This window comes from Macaca thibetana, chromosome 11 (assembly GCF_024542745.1).
Source record: "Macaca thibetana thibetana isolate TM-01 chromosome 11, ASM2454274v1, whole genome shotgun sequence".
Taxonomy (NCBI): domain Eukaryota; kingdom Metazoa; phylum Chordata; class Mammalia; order Primates; family Cercopithecidae; genus Macaca; species Macaca thibetana.
Genome location: NC_065588.1, coordinates 67,548,461 through 67,564,602, shown reverse-complemented (window position 1 = coordinate 67,564,602; position 16,142 = coordinate 67,548,461).

Sequence of the window (16,142 nt, the reverse complement as noted above, 5' to 3'; positions counted from 1 at the left end):
CCTTAAAAAGAAAGGCACTTCTGACAACACGCTACAACATGGATGGACCCTGAAGACATTGTGCTAACTGAAATAAGCCAGTTACAAAAGGACACATATTGTATGATCTTATTTATGTGAGGTTCCTAGAGTAGTCAAATTCGTAAAGACAGAAAGTAGAATAGTGACTGCCAGGGGCTGAGGAGAGTAGGGAATGGGGAGTTAGTGCTTAATGGGTACAAAATTTCAGCCTGGGAAGATGAAAAGTTCTGGAGATGATAGATAGTGGTGATGGTTATACAATAATGTGAATGTCACTGAACTGTATGCTTAAAAATGGTTAAGATGGTAAATTTGGTGTTATGCATATTTTACTACAATACAAACATTAAAAAAATGTCATAAGTATATACTTAGTGCCTGCCCCATTTTTAGTCCTGAACTAGGAGGGGAAAGACATTTTCTTTTTTTTTTTTTGAGACGGAGTCTGGCTCTGTTGCCCAGGCTGGAGTACAGTGGTGCAATCTCCACTCACTGCAAGCTCCGCCTCCCGGGTTCACGCCATTCTCCTGCCTCAGCCTCCCGAGTAGCTGGGACTACAGGCGCCCGCCACCACGCCCGGCTAATTTTTTTTTGTATTTTTTTAGTAGAGACGGGGTTTCACCGTGTTAGCCAAGATGGTCTTGATCTCGTGACCTCGTGATCCGCCCATCTCGGCCTCCCAAAGTGCTGGGATTACAGACTTGAGCCACCGCGCACAGCCAAGACATTTTCATAGGCCATGCAAGATCTGGCTCTGCCCTCGAGGAGCTTAGTGAAAGTTCCTATATCTGTGTCATAGTTGCTAAGGTAGTATGTCAGCTTTATTTATGTCACAATCATTTATGGGGTGCTTGAGTGCCTGCTATGATCCAGGTGATATTTTGACTCTTAGATAGTTTTGATTCTTGTGGGAGAAGAGAGAGAATCAACAAAATAAGAAAAATATACTATGTTGAGAGATGATTAGGGCCATGAAAAATAAAGAAAAGTAAAGTTGGAAAGGAGACTAAAGAGTGCTAGGGGCTGGAGTTGGGAACATTCAGTTCTAAATAAGAAGGCAAAAGAAAAATCTTGTTTAGAAGATAGTATTTGAGGAAAGATATGGAGGAGCTGAGAAAAACAGATAGGAATATCTGAAAGAGGCTGAGCATAGTGGCTCACGCCTATAATTCCAGCACTTTGGGAGGCTGAGATGGGCTGATCACTTGAGGTCAGGAGTTTGAGACCAGCCTGGCCAACATGGTGAAACCCTGTCTCTAGTAAAAATACAGAAATTTAGTTGAGCTTGATGGCGGGTGCCTGTAATCCCAGCTACTTGGGAGGCCAAGGCGGGAGGATTGCTTCAGGCCAGGAGTTTCAGACTAGCCTGGACAACATGGTGAAAGCTCGTCTCTACTAAAAACACAAAAATTAGCAGGATGTGATAGCCCCACCTGTAGTCCCAGATACTCGGGAGGCTGAGGTAGGAGAATCTCTTGATCCTGGGAGGTAGGGGTTGCAGTGAGCTGAGATGGTGCCACTGCCGTCCATCATGGGCAACAGAGTGAGACTCCATCTCAAAAAAAAAAAAAAAGAAATATCTGAGAGAAAAATATTTTAGACAGATGGACCCCTAAAGGGCAAAGGTCTCAAGGTGTAAAGGGTAAAGGAACCTGAAGTACACAGGCGGGCTGCAGTGAGGTAGGGGAAAGTGGAGTGCAGAGGATGAAGTGTCAGGGAGGTATTGTGTGGCGGGTGAAGAATAGACTGAGTCCTGAGCAGGGGCTATAAGGTGTTTGGTTTTTTGGTCTGAGTGGAAAGAAAGGCACCTACTGGACTGAAGTGTTTAACGAAATAACTGATGTCATCTGACTTATGTTTCAGTAGGATCCCTGCAGCTGTTAGATTGAAAATAAACTGTAGATGGGTATATTCATTTCCTGTTGCTGATGTAATAAATTACAACAAATTTACTAGTTTAAAACAGTACAAATTTATGATCTTAAAGTTCATAGCTCAGAAGTTTTTATGGGCTAAAATCAAGGTGTCTGCCGATTGCATTTCTTCTGGAGGATCTAAGGGATAATATCATTTAATGTCTTGTCTTTTCCAGCTTCCAAGGGCCAACTATATTTTTTGGCCTCTGGCTTCTTTCTCTATCTTCAAATCTCTCCCTGTCTCTGTCTCTCGCCGCTCTCTCTTTCTCTCTCTCTCTCTCTCTCTCTCTCACACACACACACACACACACACACACACACACACACACGCACACACTTATAAAGACTCTGATAATTACATTAGACCTACCAGGATGATCCAAGATAATCTCCCTATCTCAAGGTTCTTGACTCAATCACATCTGCAAAGTCCCTTTTGTCATGTAATATAACATATTCATAGGTTTCAGGGATTAGGACATAAACATCTTTGGAAGCATTATTTTGCCTACCACAGTCTACCCTCAGGCTCCCAAAGTTTCTCATCTGTCCCACATTCAAAATGCATTCACCTGGTTCCAGTATCCCCAAACATCTCAACCCATTTCAGCAGCAATTCAAAATTTAAATAAATTTATCAACTCAAAATCCCCCAATCTCATAATATAATCAGCTATGGGTGAGGCTCTAATCCATCCTGAGATATAATAATTACTCTTTATCTGTTAACCTGTAAAACTTAAGAAACAAGTTAGTTTCTCCCAAAATACAATGGTGATGGTACAGGCATAGGATAAAAGTTATAGAAGTTCCCATTTAAAAAGGGAAAATGTGGAAGGAAAAAGGAGTCACCATTTCCAAGAAAAATAGAAATCCAGGTGGGCAAACATTATGCTTTTTAGATCTGGGGATGATCCTCTGTGGTTTTTGGCTCCACCCTCTGGGTTTGTGGCTCCGTCTTTCTTTTTCAGGAAGGGTAGCATGAGCACACAACTGGATAGTTTGATCAGTTTGGTTTTCTGCCTGCAGAATTTTGGGAGTCAGCAGTGTTCTTTTATTTGGTGCTGCTCTGTTTGTTTTTTGTCCAAACTGGTCCAAATTGGTTCTGCTGGTGTAAAATTCTCGATGGATTTACTCCATTAGACAAGAGGCTTTCCATAGGTTTTTCCTAAATAACCTCATCCCAATTTTCGATTTTTGCTTAGATGGTTGGGAGGCTCTGAGTCACAGCTTAATCTTTTCAAAGAGACTTCTGTGTGACTAATTACACCACCGTTTGACCCTTCCAAGGCAATAGCAATATATATTCTACACATATTAATACTTACTTGAGGGATGACTAATATACAATAAAATTAATAATTTTTAAGTGAAAAACATAATGGATTTTAACATATGTATGCATCCCTGTAACCATCACCCAGATCAAATAATAGAACATTTTAATTCTCCCCAAATTCCTTTGTGTGTTTTTAGTCAATACCCTCAGTGACTCCCCAGAGAAAATGATTATTCTGATATCTATCACCATAGATTGGGTTGGCCAGTTCTTGAACCTCACATAAATGGAATTACACTGTATATAGTCTTTTGCCTCTGGCTTCTTTGACTCAAAGTATTTTGGACACTTTTACAAGTATCTGTGTGTGTGTATGAATGTGTGCACCCCTTTTCATTGCCAAACAGTATTCCATTGCCTATATTTTGAAGGTGGAGCCTTTGAAAGAGTTTCTAATGCATTGCATATAGGATGTTTCTAACACATTGCAATAGGATGTGATAGAGAAGAGTTAAAGATGATGCCAAGATTTTTGGCCCGAATAGCTAGAAGTTACCATTAATTGAGCTGGGGAAGACTATGAGAGAAACAGCTTGTGGGAGAGAGGGGGAGGTTAAAATACAAGGATCTTAATTTTAGACATGTAAATCTTGAGATGTAGATTAGATATCCAAATGGAGATATTGAGTAAGTAGTTAGATATATGAGTGTGGAGTTTAGGAGAGGTGTCCAGACTAAATTTGGGCATTATCAGCATTTTGATGGTCTTTCAAGTAATGACAGTTGAGGTGATGGAGCATATGTAGAAGTCCAAAGACGGAGCTCTGCAACACTTTAATGAAGTGCTGAGAGATGGGGAAGTTGAGCAGGAACCAGCAAAACAGTCTAAGAAGGAGCAATTGGTAAAGTAGGAGGAAAACCAGTTGTATATGCTATTCTGGAAACCATACTAAAGTTCTCTGTAACATTATGATAATGCTAAATATTTATTATTTATTTTAATATGAAAATCATTTTTGTGGCTCTTAAAAGATTATGAACAGCTTCTGTAATATTTTCCAAGGATACAAGTAGTGAACTGTTGGCTATTACGAAAGTGGTCACAAATTGTATCACTAATAATTTTGAAATGACCGAATATCTAGTAATCAATATTCTTTTATGATAACTGCTTATTTTGGACTTAAATTTAGTGTTTTGGGATTTGTTAGTCCTCAAAACAGAGCTTCTCTCATAAGAAAATTGGCCATGTAAGCTTCACAGGAAACAGATTATAAAACTAGAGACCCAAGAAAAATATCTCAAATCCATACAGCATCGAATGGGGTTTTTAAAAAATCTTGTATTTCCACACAAACCATCAGGTCACATCTACTTTGAGAGAGAGTAAGACATTTCTCTTTAGTTATCATCTAAAATTAGGCTTTAACAAGAATAAAAATTAGGCTTTAACAGGAATAAGCTCAAAAGATGCACTGAATAAGCCAGGGCTAGTCTAATTTCCACCCAAATATCCTCTAACAGTCAGCTAAGTGACACCACATTTGTTCTGACTTTCAAGTAGTGATTGTCAACCCTGCTCATATCCTGCATTTGTTTGCTGGCTTTGGTTTTCTAATGAGAAAAAATGACTCCTGGAACTAGGCTGCTACCATGAAAACTGTTTTTGATGTGACTATAAGCAACCATAGACCCTTATATTACTTGTGATATGTTTATGGAACTTCTGATGCTAATAATGAGAATACCATGTGTGCTAGTCTGATAGTATGAAACTGGAAATATCCTGTAAATGGAAAATAATACTCCATGTCATACTCTCCATCTTAAACGTTTTTCAGATTTCCTTGAGTTATTTAACATAATAGTCCTGTGTGACCCCCACGCATTCAGAGAGGAAATGATATAGGAAAGGACTCTCAGCAGATTGACTGATGAGTTGTTAATGATGGTAGGTTAACCTATTCTAATGGAAGATTTGTCAACAGCATCTCAAATGGCTGATCACATGGTATTGTGGTCTTAGTTACAGTTCCTGGTTGGGTTGGTTGGCAAATGCTTGTTACTTTAAACTGACTTTTGGAGGTGCGTCAAATAGGGCACTAAATTTACTGGAAGAGCTTTCCCTCCTATTTTTGAATATGATTAGAAGTCACCTTTTAATTTATTGAGGAGGGTGAAGTTGTGGCCAAATAATCAAAGATTTGAGCAGTAAACTAAGCAGCATCGAATTCAGGTATGATTTTAGGTGTCTTATTGTTTGATACATTTTTCCCTTAGTTTTCTCTGTGTGTGTGTGTGTGTGTGTGTGTGTGTGTGTGTGTGTGTGTGTGTCCTGAAGAGTAGCTCTACAGATGTGGACAGGTGTTTTCTTTCATGCAAATTTTAAATACCAAATAAAGAATTAACAATTTTTTTCTTTTAACTCTGGAGATGTGAGAAATCAAATGCATCAGAAAAAACCCACTATGAGTGCTGATTAGATGAATTGATACTATGGTGTAGGTTTTGTACTTTTATAAGTTTAAGATGCCTGGCCCAGTGTGGAGGTTCAAAAATATTTATTGAATTTAATTGGAGAATTGAATTGGGCTGGCCTAGAAATCTGACCATTATTAATTAATTTCTTTTTGCTAGTTTGTTTATTGATTAGCTAATACATACATTTGTTTTATAGTTAATGCCTGCTAGCAATAGAGTGTGCTATGTTTTCTAGGAAATATAAGTCATAAAACCTGAGACTTGATTTAAAAGGTTTTATAATTTCAAGTGGGAGGTGACATATATGCAAAGAACCAGGAAATATAGTAGAAAATTATAACAATGGGAAAATATATTCTGAGTTCCAACTTACCAGTTTATAGACTTTTGGAACCCAGAACTATGGTAAACTCAAGGTCTCCTGTGAATATTTATTTATTTTTGCATATTTACCTATTATAAGCTCTTTGGTAGTGATGTAATAGGAATTTTTAGATAATGAGATAACTTATTTTAAAATTTCACTCCTGTGATACAGAGGCTATAGTTTCTATAGTGAAATGGACATGAAATTGAGTGAAATTGACATGAAATCTGTAACAGACTGGTCAATGTTGTCTATTGTTTTGTAGTAATTGAGGGTCTCTGAATTGGCTCTGTCTACTTTCTCCTATAGGTAATTTATATTTTAAACAGTTTTTAATATTGAATAATTAAAGCATGGTAATATGGTTTTATTGTTTTTTATTTTAGAATTTTTCTTAAATTTTATGCTGTAAATGTAACTTTTCAAAATTAAAATGTACAACTAAACAGGTGGTTGCTACTGTCATCCTAACTGCCTTTGCATAATGTTCCTAAGGTTTTGATATAATAGAATCATAAAAGCAATAACGAGTTCATATTTTGTTTTAAAACATCCAATTTTGCTACAAAATATAAAAAGGATCTTATAATAAATATGGCATATGCATATTTCTATTAATGCTCAACTTTCACTATATTGAACTTTTAAAACCTGTTACTCGGATGATTTAATTCTATCAACCAGATAGCATTACTAATATTCTCTCCCCTCTTCTGGATTTTCTCCCACTTTTTGCCTAAGAGAAGCTTATACATTGAAACTATAGTCTCATGCTTTTCTCCTTATTTAGTCTACTATGTAAATTAGAACTCAAGTGACCTGTTAATCTTAGGTTTGACATTTACAAAAAACAAAGGTTATATTCAAAACACTTAATAGTTGGGAATTTGTGGTCACCAGCCAAGCTGTAGTCTATTATGTAAATTAGAACTCAAGTGACCTGTTAATCTTAGGTTTGACATTTACAAAAAACAGGGGTTATATTCAAAACACTTAATTGGGAATTTGTGGTCACCAGACAAGCGGTCCTCAAGTCCTTCTGCTAGTTGCATGTTAGCCTTTCAGTTGCTGGATCATGGAGTAGGCAATGGGTTCCAGGGGAGAAGCTGGAAAAATGGTCCTGGGGCACTGGCAGTAACTATTTACCAGCTTGTATAGAAGGATCTTAACATCCTGACATCTCATAACAATGTGTCACTGTATACCCACTGAATATAGCCCTGTCTATGAATTTAATTTCTCTTTCCTCATCTGTACAATGAGTAAAAAATAATAGTCATCATAAGCTTTACCTGGCTCAGAGTTTTTGAAGAGACTAAAAAAAAAAGTTTGTGAAACACTAACATGATAGCTTTGTTAGGCATTGTTGTAAATTTTATCATGATCAGATCATATAATTCTCACAAAACCTTTTTTTTTTTTTTTTTCTGAGACAGAGTCTCGCTTTGTCACCCAGGCTGGAGTGCAGTGGCACAATCTCGGCTCACTGCAACCTTCGCCTACTGGTTCAAGTGATTCTTCTGCTTCAGCCTCCTGAATAGCTGGGACTACAGGCGTGTGCCACCACGCCTGGCTAATTTTTTGTGTTTTTAGTAGAAACCGAGTTTCACCACGTTAACCAGGCTGGTCTCAATCTCCTGACCTCATGATCCACCTGCCTTGGCCTACCAAAGTGCTGAGATTACAGGCGTGAGCCCCTGCACCAGGCCTCTCACAGAACCTTTTAAGGTAAGTGTTATTATTCCTATTACAACAACCCTATGAATCAACATACGGTTGACTGCACATTTTACTGAAGCAGAAAGTGAACTCAGTGAGATTCAATAATTTGCCTACAATTGCTAGCTAGTTTGTTCTTAAGCAGAGATAGAATTCAAACACTGATGTTTCCTTAATATATGAATGTGAAAACTTAATCTATAATAGTAAAAACGAGCTACATTTGTTACCTTATATTGCAGTGGTACAGAACCTGTGTATCCATAGTTCAAACCATAAATTATTTTAATCTCTTGTCAGACGGCTACTAATAATACTGTTGCACTCTATTCCCTGGGCCAAAATTTGGCAAAGAGGAATGAGAAAACCCGGGAGGTAAAAGCACAATTAAAACTATTTTAAGTTGTGAAAATATGTTCAGACTTTTAGTTTAGTTTGGAGCTTAGTATTATATTGGCAAGAAATTCTGTCTCTCAAAATGAGGTTTTCAATTTCTTTATTAATAAACACACCATTAAACATTGTATTGCCTCAGTGGTAGATATGGCAATAATGTTCAAACATCATACTTAATGGAGAAACATTAGAAGTGTTCCCTTTAATGTCAGTAACAAAAAAGAATGCCTGCTATGATCCCTTCTTTTCTACAAGGACTGGATGTCCTGGCCAATGAAATATGAGAAGTAAAAGAAATAAGGGATAAAGCTATAAGGAAGGATACAAAACTGTCAGTATGTGTAGATGATTTAAGTACATAGAAAACTCAAGAGAATAAACAGACAAATGACTAAAGCTAAAAAGAGTTCAGTATGCTTGCTGAGCACAAATCAGTAAGTAGTAATAAATAGAATTATTTTACACCAACAGCCAATTAAAAATATAATAGACCTAAGATACTGTTTACAATAGCATATATATATATACACACATACATATATATGTTTGTGTGTATGTGTATGTGTGTGTGTGTGTGTGTGTATATATATATATACAGGCCTAAAATGTGAAAATTATTTTGGAAGACATTATAAAGCATTATTAAGGGACATAAAAAAAGACCTGATTACGTAGAAATACCACAGTTATGGAAGGAAGATTTAACATAAAGATATAAATTCTTCCTAAATTAAAGCATAAATTTAATGCAACTAAAATAAAAAATCCAATCGAAGTGAAATGGTCACACACAAATCCACAAATAGCTAAAATGGTTCATAGAAAGAAAAGAGAGGTTGGGAAATATCTTACCAGATATTAAGATATATTACTAAGCTCTAGTAATTCAGTGTGATACTGACACTAAAAATGCCAAATAGACAATAGAATAGAATCTAAAATAGAATAGGAGTTAAAACAAATTCATGTGTGTACAGGAACTTGGTTAATATATCATTGAGAAAATGATAGATTATTTAAAAAACATTATTGTGAAAATTGGCTAAACAGTTGGAGAAAATACAGGCCCCAAATTCATACCACATACAAAAATGATCCCCCATTGTAATGAAGATCTCAAAGTAAGAGACAAAACTATAAAGCTATGATAAAAAATGTTAGAGAATGTCTTTGTAACAATACAGTGGGAAAGCATTTCTTAAATAAGGTAAAGCCCAGAGCATACAGAAAAAAAAATTGATGAAAGTGAAGTAAAAAATAAGGACTTCTGTTTTGTGTAGGACACTATAGACATACGGGGAGAAGATATTTGGGGTGTGAACAATCAATAAAAGATTAAAATATAAAGAAATCCTACAAACTCACAATTAAAAATCCCAGCAATCACATAGAAGAATGAGCAAAGAATTTAAAGGGACAATTCAAAGGAGAAAAGTAAAATGACTAAAAGGCATAATGAAAAGAAGCTCAATTCAGATAATTGCAAACTAAAACTTTAACCTAAGAATGGCAACAATTAAAAACTTGGATAATATCAAGTATTATCAAGTCTATGGGAATTGGCAACTCTTCATTTACCGGATGGAGTATACACTGGTGCATCCAGTCTGGAGACCAGCTGGGGAGTACGTGGGGAAACTGTATATGTGCAAATGCATGGATCCAGCAGTTCTACAGCTGGGCATATTCCCCGGAGAAAATATTGCACGGGGAAGAAGAAGACATGGATGAGAATAAACCTTTCTGTATTGTTTGTGATAGAAGTTTCTAAACTTATTGAACATTAACTTCTTTTACTCTTATAATATCTAAATTGGATTGGTATTCTGTGACACATATGTTGGGAAATGGTGATTTAAAAGAATAGCTTTTAAATTAAGGACATGGCTAGGTAGGATGCCAATGCGTCCAAGTGCCTTCCTGCATCACTATCAAACAAAAGGAGCTTGTTGGCATAATATGACCTATTTCGTATGAAATATTTCACTCTTAATAAAAGTACTCAAGACTTGTGCTGCATTTAAACTATGGAAAGATACCAAACAAATTGAGACTTGAAAAAATAGAAATGGAGTGTTTGTGAAACCATTTTTGTATACGTCATTTAACATTGTGTTATGCAGGATGTTAGTTAATATACCTCTACAAATCAAGATTATGGCCAGGCATGGTGGTACATGCCTGTAGTTCCAGCTACTTGGGAGGCTGAGGTAAGAGGATCACTTAAGGCCAGGAGTTTGAGACCAGCCTGGGCAATATGGTGAGATCTTGTATTAAAAAAAAAAAGATGATGCACCAATTACATATTAGTAGTATTTCTGGAAATGAAATTGCCTATGATATTTATCTTTTCTTTACACTTTTCTGTATCATGTAATTACTTAAAAACTAGTATTTACTAATTTTTTTTTTTAGGCGGAGTTTCACTCTGTCACATAGGCTGCAGTGCAGTGGTGTGATCTCAGCTCACTGCAACCTCCGCCTCCTGGTTTTAAGCAATTCTCCTGCCTCAGCCTCCTGAGTAGCTGGGACTTACAGGTATGTGCCACCACACCCGGCTAATTTTTATTTTTTAATAGGAATAGGGTTTTACCATGTTGGCCAGGCTGGTCTCGAACTCCTGACCTCAGGTGATCCATCTGCCTCGGCCTCCCAAAGTGCTGGGATTACAGGCATGAGCCACCACAGCTGGCCGTATTTACTAATTTTTAATCAGAAACATAATGAAACTATTTTCCTTTTGAAAATAAATATGAATTTATCAATGACAAGAATGAAATAGTAACTACTTTCATATTCCATATAAGTTGAGAAATGCATTCCACTTTTAATTCCTTCTTTGTTCTCTCACTTTTGAGTTTTTGCCAGAAGAATCTGGGGTTTTAGTTCTGAAATATTGTTAACACATTTTGTTAGAATCCTTTATTTTAAGATCTATTTTTTACATTTGAACAGTTTTATTATAAAATTAATTACAATTAGGCAGTACATTGTTTTACTACATTAATTGCCATTTTGGGATCTATTTCTAGTATCTTTAAAAAACACCAATTTGTATTCTCTTTCATAGTTTTTTGAATATACTGAACTCATTTGGGTAGTTCTCACTTGGAGTATCTCAGGTGTTTACAGTCAGATAGAGGCTGAGGCTGGAGTCATTGAAGGCTCCATTGGGCTAGATGTCTGAGGTGCTCCATGCTCCTCTACGTGTCCTCTTCCTCCAGCAGAACCACTTGCCCTTCTTAAACACACCCCACAGCTCAAACGGAAGCAAAACAGAAACTACCTGGCCAATTAAGGGGTATGCCTAGTCTGAGCAGAGCTTTATGTTTGCAGGGTGGCATTGGCCAAAGCAGTCACAGCTTCAACCCAGATTCAAGAGGATGAAATAGACTTTTCATGGAGGAGTAGCAAGGCCACATGACTGAAGAGCTTGTGGGAGGGGAGGTAATGTTGCAGCTACATTTGGCAACCTGTCACAATTGTTCACTCATTTTGTTGTTGTTGTCGTTATGCTTTTTCTATCTGTTGGTTCAAATCTCAGTTGGCTATGCTACCCAAAACAGAAAGGTACTGGTATAAAAATAGATACATAGATCAATAGAACAGAATAGAGAACCCAGAAATAAAGCCATCTACTTACAACCAACTGACCTTCAGCAAAGTCAACAAAAGTACGCAACAGGGAAAGGACACCCTGTTCAATAAGTGGTGCTCGGAAAACCAGTAGTCATATGGAGAGGAATGAAACTGGACCCCATCTCTCACCATATACAAAAATTAACTCTAGATCAATCAAAGATGTAAACATAAGACCCAAAACTATAAAAAGTTTGAAGTCCTTCTTATAGTAATTATTTTACAGAAGTAACATGCTTCTTGAATCTTTAGCAGATTGTTTTGCCCTTAGATGTGAGTGATCATTTGAACGAATACAGAATCCCTGGATTGCAATCTTTGTTTCTAAAACCATTTAGAGTTGTAGAGGAGACCTCTGTTTCTGAACATTTTCTATTTGCATATTGTATTCTCTCTTCCCATCATACCCCATTTTCTCTTCTATTTTAGATATATGTAGTTTTCTTTTTCCCAACTCCTTCAAATTCAACAATTTCAGCAGTAAATGTCTAGGTTTGGGTTTTCCTTCTACATGTATTTGGCCTGGTACTGACTCAGGTGGGCTGAAAAAATAAGACTTCTCAGCTAAAAGGAAAATCTATTCTATAATTTCTAATGATTATTGCTTTATCTTTGTATGCTCTATTTATATATTGAGCTTCTACCATAAGTAAATTATATTTCTTAAATTTGTTCTTCATAGCTCCTGTTTTTTGTTTTGCATTTTTCAACAAGTACACTGATTCAGTTTTCTATATAACCTAGTATAAAATTTTATGTCTCTATAGTAATAAAGATTTTGATATAAAATAATATTTATGGTACTTTGGATTATTCTTCTTTTATAGTTTCACTGTAGTTTCAATTCTTGCCAAGAATGGAGATAAAAGATTCTGTAATCCCTCTTCCCATTTATTTCAGTAAGTCTGTTTGAAGGGAAATTTTTATCTAGTGCTTCAGATTGATCCTTATCTTTTTTCATAAGTCTTTTCATAAATTTAGTGACTTTGCCTGTGAATTTTCACACTGAGGATACAGGGGTTGATGTCTATCTAGCATTTGGAATGATCAATTTTACAAATTATGTGGGTTGTCATTCAAGCCTTTCAGATCCAAACAACAGAAAAATAAAACATTTGTTATCTTTGCCAGTTAAAAGGCTAGTGGGCTGAAGGAAGTAGGTGTGGCTCTTTCTTTCCTTCAGATCTTGGCTCAAGTGCCATTTTTTCAAGAGGCTTTCCTTGACCTTTGTATCTAAACTGACCTACCCCAACTTTTCTCTATTTTAAGGGTTGGCAAACTATGGCCCACAGGCCTAAATCTGGTCCATTGTCCTTTTTTTTTTTTTTTTTTTAAAGTGTTACTGAATCACAGCCACACCCATTCATTTATGTGTTGCCTCTAGTTGCTTTTTTTGTGTTATAACAGCAGAGTTGAGTAGTTTGCAACAGAGTCCATATGGCCCAAAAAACCCGAACTATTTTCTGTATACCTCTTTGCAGGAAAAAATTTGATGACCTCTGTTCTATCTCGTCATCCCGTTTGTTCCCTTAATGCCACATATCACACATTGTAATTATCTACTACATTTTTTTGGTTATTTCTTATTAAAACCTCACATAGATGGAAGCTTCATGAGGTCTGGTACTTAGTCTATCTGGCTCACTACTGTGTCCCAAATAGCCAGCACAGTATCTGGAATATAGTAGACACTTAATAAATGTTTGCTGAATAAATAAATGAATTAAATAAATGTTAAAATGTTATATTATTCTATTCATTTCACTGGGAATCTGGGAGCAGGATGGGGTGAATTAAATGTATTTTGGTTCAGTTAACATTTTAATGAATTAGTTAACTGTGGTAAGAACATTTAGCATGAGATCTACTCTCTTAAAAAATTTTTAAGTGCATAATGCAGTGTTAACCATAGGTGTAATGCTATACAGCAGATCGCTAGAACTTATTCATCTCTCATTACTAAAACTTCATTCCCGTTAAACAGCAGCTCCCTGTTTCCCCCTCCTCCTAGTCCCAGGCACCCACAGTTCCACTCTCTATTTCTATGAGTTTGACTATTTAGATTCCTCATATACGTGAAATCATGCAGTACTTTTTCTTATGCGACTGGCTTATTTCACTTCAGTTAATATGTTACATTGGAAGAAGGTAACAAGAATATTTAGGATATGAGTCAAACAGAAGAGTTAGAAAGGAAAGGTGAGGTGAAATTGCCTAAGGGATGTGAGGAAACCAGTAGAGTGGTGTCTTAAAATCAAGGGCAGAAGGGTTTCAAGGGCAGGGTGTGAGGAATTTTGTCAGATGTTGTAGAGAGATAACAAATTTTGAAAGTTCTGAAAAGTGTCCCCTGGATTTAGCCATGAAGGGACTATTGTGCCATTAGTAAGGGCTCTTTCAGTGGGGTGGATGGGGCTGTGTTAGTTTCCTAGAGAAGACATAACAAAGTACTACATACATGGTGGCTTAAAACAACAGAAAGTTATTCTCTCACAGTTCTGGAGGCCAGAGGTCCAGAATCGAGGTGTCAGCAGGACCATGCTCTCTGCTTTCGGGTAGATGTCCCCCTTGCCTCTCTCCTGGTTTCTGGTGTCTGCTTGCAATCTGTGATCTTTCTTGTCTTACAAATGCATCACTGCAATCTCTGCCTCCATTGCCGCATAGCATTCTCTGTGTGTGTGTGTGTGTCTCTGTGTCCCTTTTCTGTGTCACATGGCCTTCTTTTAAGGACAAAGGTTATTTGATGTAGGGCCCATTCTTATCTAGTATAGCCTCATCTTAACATGATTACATTGGCAAAGACACTATTTCCAAATAAGGTCACATTTACAGGTATGAAGGGTTAGGACTTCAACATATCTTTTTTGGGGGGACACAGTTCAACCCACAACAGGGGCATACATCAGATTTCAACAGGCTTAGGAGCAAATGCAGCAAGAAGGTGAAGACAGTGAGAACAAAGTCTTCATAAAACCTGGTGGAAAAGGGGAAAGAAGCAGAGCAGTAGCTACTACACAGGATTTAGAAAGATGTTTGAACAGATTAAAGAAAGACCCAATAGGGAGGTGGAAGTAGAAGATAGAGGGAAGAGGAAATGTGAACAGAAAGAGCATGAGAAGGCAGGAGAGGACTGTGGTAGAGACTGTTACTTGTTCACTAATGTTCATTCTTCCACTCACCACTTCTCTTAATATTTAGCTGGGCTTATCATTTTCTATAATAGAGAATGCATTATTTTGTCTCCCCTGCAGCTAGCTAGTCCTTGGGATTAGATTCTAGTCAATGGGAGGAACGTAGATGCATTATGTGTGGACTGGATTGCACACATGTTGGCTGTAACTTCAGTAGTAATCTTAAACTATGGGGTAGAAACCATATGTTCCGATTAGTGGAGACCCAAGTCAGAAGTCATACCTTTGATCATTGTGGAGTCATCATGTTAGCCCTAATTTAATTATGTAGGATCCTAATTTTTGCAAAAAAGAAACAAATTTTTATCCTGTTTAAGCCACTACCATTTTGTGTTTTCTTTCACTTTTAGTTTAACATGATTATGACAGAAACATAGGTAGATGTCAGGACACAGGACATGGTGTGGAAGGTTCAATTTAGGTGGAGGATAACCTAATTTAGTGAGGCAAGAGGGAAGAATGAAATTATGGTTGCAGCTACAGATGTACTGATAAGTAGTCAGTGAGAAGTTTAGAGAGTTGTTTTAAGGCACTGATTTTTAAAAGTAGAGTTAGTTGTTGAGAATAACAGAAGAGGTTTTAGTGGAGCATGTCTGAGGTGAGTCGTGAAGATTTAACAAAAAATTATTGTGGGGCATGAGAGAGAGCGAGCTGAAAACAAAGGGCTTGGGATTGGCGTTTTGGTTAGAAACAACACAATTATAATGGTCGAGTAAATACATCCTGTGGTGCTCTATGGAATGGAATAACATTCTCAGTTCTTAGAGGTATCCATTAATCAATTATTAGACTTCTGCATTATTGGAATAAAGAAGGGAAAAGGGAGTTTTGCAGCAATACTTTAGCCATATTTTATTAGACCTTTCCTATGTGATAGATGGGCTATGTGAATGTGCCAACATGCAGTAACACAGACTTCACTCCCACTGTAAAAGAAGCTAGTTTGGAAAGTTTGATCCTTGAAGACAGCTCTTAAACACAATGGCCATGTATGGAAAGGTTGGTGGGTACCACTTCTGAACATGTTGAGAAGTCAAAAAATTCCCTAACATTTCAGAGGTTACACCATAATTGGCATCTTTAAGACAAAAGGCAACAATTTTAATTGGGCAGCTAACTCTTCACTGTTGATGTTT